Source organism: Gossypium hirsutum, chromosome A08 (assembly GCF_007990345.1).
Source record: "Gossypium hirsutum isolate 1008001.06 chromosome A08, Gossypium_hirsutum_v2.1, whole genome shotgun sequence".
Lineage (NCBI taxonomy): Eukaryota > Viridiplantae > Streptophyta > Magnoliopsida > Malvales > Malvaceae > Gossypium > Gossypium hirsutum.
The window spans coordinates 93391629-93397878 of record NC_053431.1 but is presented as its reverse complement, the minus strand read 5'-3'; the positions used below and the strand labels follow the sequence as shown (position 1 = coordinate 93397878).

At 38.7% G+C, this 6250-nt stretch overlaps 1 non-coding gene across 1 annotated transcript; it reads right to left on the bottom strand.

Moving 5' to 3' along the window:
• Positions 1 to 1056: 1056 nt before the first annotated feature.
• LOC121205195 (small nucleolar RNA R71) lies at positions 1057 to 1163 on the bottom strand. The gene has a single exon (XR_005900280.1). It is a non-coding gene; the product is annotated as a small nucleolar RNA R71 (small nucleolar RNA).
• Positions 1164 to 6250: the final 5087 nt, after the last annotated feature.

Sequence of the window (6250 nt, the reverse complement as noted above, 5' to 3'; positions counted from 1 at the left end):
TTCAGAGTCAAATAACAGGTGAAGTCTAGGTGGATTTTTCCTTAAGTATTGTCTTAATCAATCGAGTTTTCCAAAAGTCATTGCCCAATTCTATTTTCTGTGATTTCTTAGTTTAGTTAATTAGTTAGTTAAAACAAACCCCATTATTCTTAGGCTAGATAATAAAAAGACAGTCATTACTAGTACTTTTAGTTCCTTTGGGTTCGACAATCCGGTCTTGCTAAAACTATACTACTGTTTGATAGGTACACTTGCCTTCATCGTGATAATAGTTAGTTTCAAGAACGATTCATTATAAATTTATAAAACTTATCACATGAATATCACGACCAAGTTTTTGGCGCCGTTGCCGGGGAACTAAGATATTAGGAACACCCAATTTTTATTACTTTAGCCATTTATTTTTCTTGCAAGTTAATTTTATTTTTATTTTTATTATTATTTAATTTACTTTCTCTTTCTCTTGGCAGGTTTTTATAGTTTATGACTAGAAGAAACCCGTCAGGACCACTACTTTTTGACGAAGAAATCGATCGCACAATTCGCAGAAACCAAAAAGAAACAAGACGAAGCTTAAGATACACAGAGAACGAGCAAGAGGATGATATTCAAACCCCAATCGAGGAGATGGCTGAAAACCAAGAAAATCCGCTACCTCCTGCGATTGCTGTTAATCAGAATCCTGCTCCGTGTACTATGTATGATTATGCTAAACCTACTTTAACAAGAACTGAGTCGACTATAGTTAGGCCTGCTATTGCTGCGAATAATTTTGAACTAAAACATAACCCTATTCAAATGATACAAAAATTTGTTCAGTTTGATGGTTTGCAGGATGAGGATCCAAACACTCACTTGGAAAATTTCCTGGAATTCTACGATACATTTAAAATTCATGGCGTTTCTGACGATGTCATTCGTCTTCGGTTATTCCCTTTTTCATTGAGGAACAAAGCTAAACAGTTGTTGAACTTGTTACCACGAAGGTCAATTACTACTTGGGAACAAATAACCAAAAATTTTTTATTAAAATATTTTCCACCGGCTAAAACAGCCAAATTAGGTAATGATATCTCTTAGTTTGTGCAGATGGACTTAGAAACTCTTTACGATGCATGGGAGAGATACAAGGACCTACTGCGTAGGTGTCCTCACCATGGATTACCTCTATGGTTGTAAGTTCAAACATTCTACAATGGTGTAAACCCCTCGACAAGACAGATGATTGATGCAGCAGACGGAGGAACCATCAATAACAAAACACCTGAAGAGGCTTACGAATTTATTGAAGAGATGTCACTAAATAACTATCAGTGGTAAGTCATGAGGACTAAGCCAACTAAAACAGCAGGCGTTTATAACGTCGATTCAGTTACTATGTTGTCAAACCAGGTAGAACTTCTAAACAAAAAGATTGATGGTTTACTTGGTTCTTCGCAGGTACATCCAGTGATGAGGTGCGATTCGAATGGAGGAGGAGCATGCACAGAATATCAACCCTTCAAACCTAGCATCGAGGAGGAACAAGTCCAATATATGGGTAACAATAACTCTAGATCCCAAAATGGTCCATATAGTAACACTTATAATGAAGGATGGAAGAACCATCCCAATTTCTCATGGGGCGGTCAAGGAAATCAAAGGCCACAACATCCTCCGGGTTTTCAACAACCACCCTATCAACAGGAAAAGAAATTGAACCTTGAAGAGATGCTATCTAAATTTATTTCGGTGTCAGAAACTCGCTTCCAGAACATCGAGACAGCACTTAAAAATCAACAAGCATCGAGCCAAGGGCTCGAAACTCAGATAGCTCAGCTGTCCAAACTAATCTCCGAACGACCACAAGGTAGCTTGCCAAGTAATACTGAACCCAACCCATGGGAACAACTCAATGCAATCAATGTTCAAGATGAAGAAGGATTCATTGAGCCTGAGCCAGAACCAAGGCAAGAAACTGAGATAAGCAAAGGTAAAGGTGAGGTAAACCACAATGAGCAGAAACCGATGCCAAACGCAATGAAATTTTTAAAGGAGCTTTTAGCAAATAAGTAGAAGTTGGACAAGGCGTCGCATGTAGAGCTAAACACAGTTTGCTCAGCTATTCTACAGAATAAACTACCCAGCAAATTGAAAGATCTAAGGAGTTTTACAATTTCTTACTTAATTGGTAGTTTAGATGTTAATAATGCATTAGCTGATTTAGGGGCTAGTATTAACGTCATGCCCTACAAAATGTTCAAACAATTAGGTCTTGGGAAACCCAAACAGACTAGGATGAGCATTCAATTAGCAGATAAAACTATAAGATTTTCTAGGGGTGTTATTGAAGATGTGCTAGTTAAAATCGAAAAATTTATATTTCCCGTTGACTTCATTGTTCTAGACATAGAGGAGGAAAGCAACACTCCTTTGATTTAAGGAAGGCCCTTTTTAGCAACTGTTAAAACGATTATTGATGTTGGCACAGGTGAGCTCACACTTCGTGTGGGAGACGAAATAATCACCCTTTAAGCTCGCAATTCTGGCAACACATCGAAAATTGAAGGTGATCGTTTAAACCATTCTACTAAAACTGACAATATAGTGCAACCTACTTTGCAAGAAATGAGTCTGAAGGAAGTACATGTGTCATTCTCAAGCAATAGTAAAGGACCTATTCATGAAGAACGAAGGCTACAAATTGAAGAGCTAGATGAATGGCAGAAGCATAAACCGAGAACACACGATAAACCAAAACTACACCAGGATGAGCTCAATACCTTTCCAAATCAACTTAAGGTTGGAGGTAAAGTTTTATTAGATGCCGCAGATCCTCACATTGTCACTGCCAAACCGAATGAAGAAATTCCTCTTACGGTACTTAGCATTTTTCCATTCGGTACAGTTGAGGTAAGTCATCCCAAGTTCGGCACTTTTAAGGTAAACAATACTCGCCTAAAACCTTATTTTGATGAGATTCACAGCAGGAATGAGGAGTATAAACTCCTCGAACCATCATGACCATTCAATGGAGAGGTAAGTCGAGCTTAGACTATAAATAAGTGCTTCTCGAGCGGTAACCCAAGCACTAACTGTATTAACTTTTTAAAATTTTAGTGTTTAAACACCTAACTTACTAGCGGAGCTCTTGAATACAGGCTTCACACACAGACACGGCCTAGCACACGGGCGTACCTTAGGCCTTGTGGAAACAGGGCAAAAATTTCCCTAAACATGGGCTACGATAAATCGCCACTGTCGTGCGACATGGCCGTGGGCGAACCTGCCAAAACAACACGGGCGTACGACATGCCCGTGCCTGGAAACCGAGGCTGAACCTGTCAAATTAACATGGGCGTGCGACACGCCCGTGCCAAGTACCCGTGGTCAAACCTGTTAAATTAACACGGGCGTGGGCCTACATACATGGGTGTGGGAGAAGCGAACGAAGACAGACACGGCCGTACAACACGACCGTGTGCATCCACACACCAAAGGTACACTGGCGTGGGCCAATTGCCAGACGTGCCCAAATTTAAAATTCGCGAGTCACACGGGAAAAAATTGGGGAACACGGGCGTGTTCCATGGCTGTGTACCCCAAAATCTATAAATAGGTTGCACTATTCATTGTCTTCTTCACCCAAAAACCCTAACCCTAGCCGCTCCAAGGCATCGGCTCTCCCTCCATCCCTGAGGTACCTACACGCCATTTTGGCTCACACGATAATAGGAAGGCGAGAGAGCACTGGTGTCGTCAGCACTCACGATGCCTACTTTCTATGGTGTATGTCGCACAGGCACGTCATAGCCCTTGCTTATTTCATTGCCCTCGCCATTCAGCACCAGACGGAGCGGCATAGGAAGGGGGTCATCTCCATTGGCCTCTATGTTACTCGGTTGGCTCAACACTTCAAGCTCTTCAACACCATGGCCCAAGAATCATCTTGACCCTCATTGGCCAGATGTCTTCATAAGGCATCTCAAGCATGCTAAGCATGAGGATGATCGAAAAGTGCTAAGGAACCTACCCTTCCTAATATTGTCTCGCCCAATCTACCGAGGAGGAGGCCCCCGAGTACATTACTGACGATGTCCCTCCACGTCACGAGGACCCACCATCTCAGCCGGCACCACCCTCTCGTCCAGTTCATTCGGCGGCTTCAATTACGCTGACATCTCTGAGCACTTAACTCGATTCGAGCAGCAATGTTTTCAGCGCTTTAATCACATTGATGCTGCACTACACTAGATTTTCCAGCAGTTCCACATCTCATCGCCACCCTTACCTTGCCAACCATTTAGTGATGAAGATGTTTAAAAACTTTTATTTATTATTTTATGTTTTTACTTTTATTTTATTTTAAGACTACTTTTTATTTTTCTTTCACCTTATTTTTATTAGGACTTATAATTATTATTTTACAATTTTTAATTTTGGCTAATTCATATTGAGTACTTACCCTTCCTTATATATTTCCTAAAAGAGCTCCTGATTCTATCACAGTTATAAAGAGCTCCAAAGCTCACTATTACTCAGGGACTCGAAACTCCACTGAGAAAGGTTCTCCACGACTGCCATGTCCTACTCGACCACGACCATAACCAACTTCAAATATAATATTCTTTTGGCGCAGGACTTATGGACTAATGAACCTCTACCACCGCTGGAGTATCCTCCTCCACCCCTAAGCCATTTAGCGATGAAGATGTTTAAAAACTTTTATTTATTATTTTATGTTTTTACTTTTATTTTATTTTAAGACTACTTTTTATTTTTCTTTCACCTTATTTTTATTAGGACTTATAATTATTATTTTACAATTTTAATTTTGGCTAATTCATATTAAGTACTTACCCTTCCTTATATATTTCCTAAAAGAGCTCCTAATTCTATCACAGTTATAAAGAGCTCCAAAGCTCACTATTACTCAGGGACTCGAAACTCCACTGGGAAAGGTTCTCCACGACTGCCATGTCTACTCGACCACGACCATAACCAACTTCAAATATAATATTCTTTTGGCGCAGGACTTATGGACTAATGAACCTCTACCACCGCTGGAGTATCCTCCTCCACCCCTAAGCCATTTAGCGATGAAGATGTTTAAAAACTTTTATTTATTATTTTATGTTTTTACTTTTATTTTATTTTAAGACTACTTTTTATTTTCTTTCACCTTATTTTTATTAGGACTTATAATTATTATTTTACAATTTTTAATTTTGGCTAATTCATATTGAGTACTTACCCTTCCTTATATATTTCCTAAAAGAGCTCCTGATTCTATCACAGTTATAAAGAGCTCCAAAGCTCACTATTACTCAGGGACTCGAAACTCCACTGGGAAAGGTTCTCCACGACTGCCATGTCCTACTCGACCACGACCATAACCAACTTCAAATATAATATTCTTTTGGCGCAGGACTTATGGACTAATGAACCTCTACCACCGCTGGAGTATCCTCCTCCACCCCTAAGCCGATTATTATCCAAACCTCCAGTTCAAGGAAATTCATTCATCACTCAAGAAGTTTCACTTCTCTCACTATCTTATTTTTATATTCTCTTCTATACATCTATCTTTGTACATTGAGGGCAATGTACATATTAAGTGTGAGGGGTATTCATTTTTATATCAGAAAAATCCCTGAATGATTGTCTTATTTTCTTGAAAAACTCTCATATCATGTTTAGGATAAATTTTGATTGCTTTATGATTTTTATTGTTTTATCTTAAATTAAAACGTAGGCATTCATGCATTGATTATTTAAACTTTAAGACATTAGAGAATTAAGCATGATAAGTTTATTTTAAGAATTTAAAATTTTAGGTTGTTTCCCTAAGGTTAGGTATTATCTTGAGTTGGAATTCACGAGTTTAAACATCAAAAAGCCATAATTTTGTGAGATCTTGAGCCTTCAAGAGCATCTATTAATTCTTTCATGCTCACTTTCGTTATGAGTGCGTCAGTATTGAACTGTTATTCTAGAACTTGCTTGATTATGCATGTCAAGACCACACTATTTGATTTGATATGGAAAAATGAGAAAGGCACTTAGGATTAACTCACTCATGCCATGAAAAGCCTACCTCCACGATTAACCCTTAGTAACCCTGTTGAGCTAACAAGCCATTTCTTGTATTACCCTCAATATTAACCCATAACTCATTATTGTTGAAATCCCCTAAATTAATTTGATCCCTATTTTTGTCGAGATTTGAGTTTGAAATAATTGCTTAGCTATGTTTTATTCTATTTTGTTA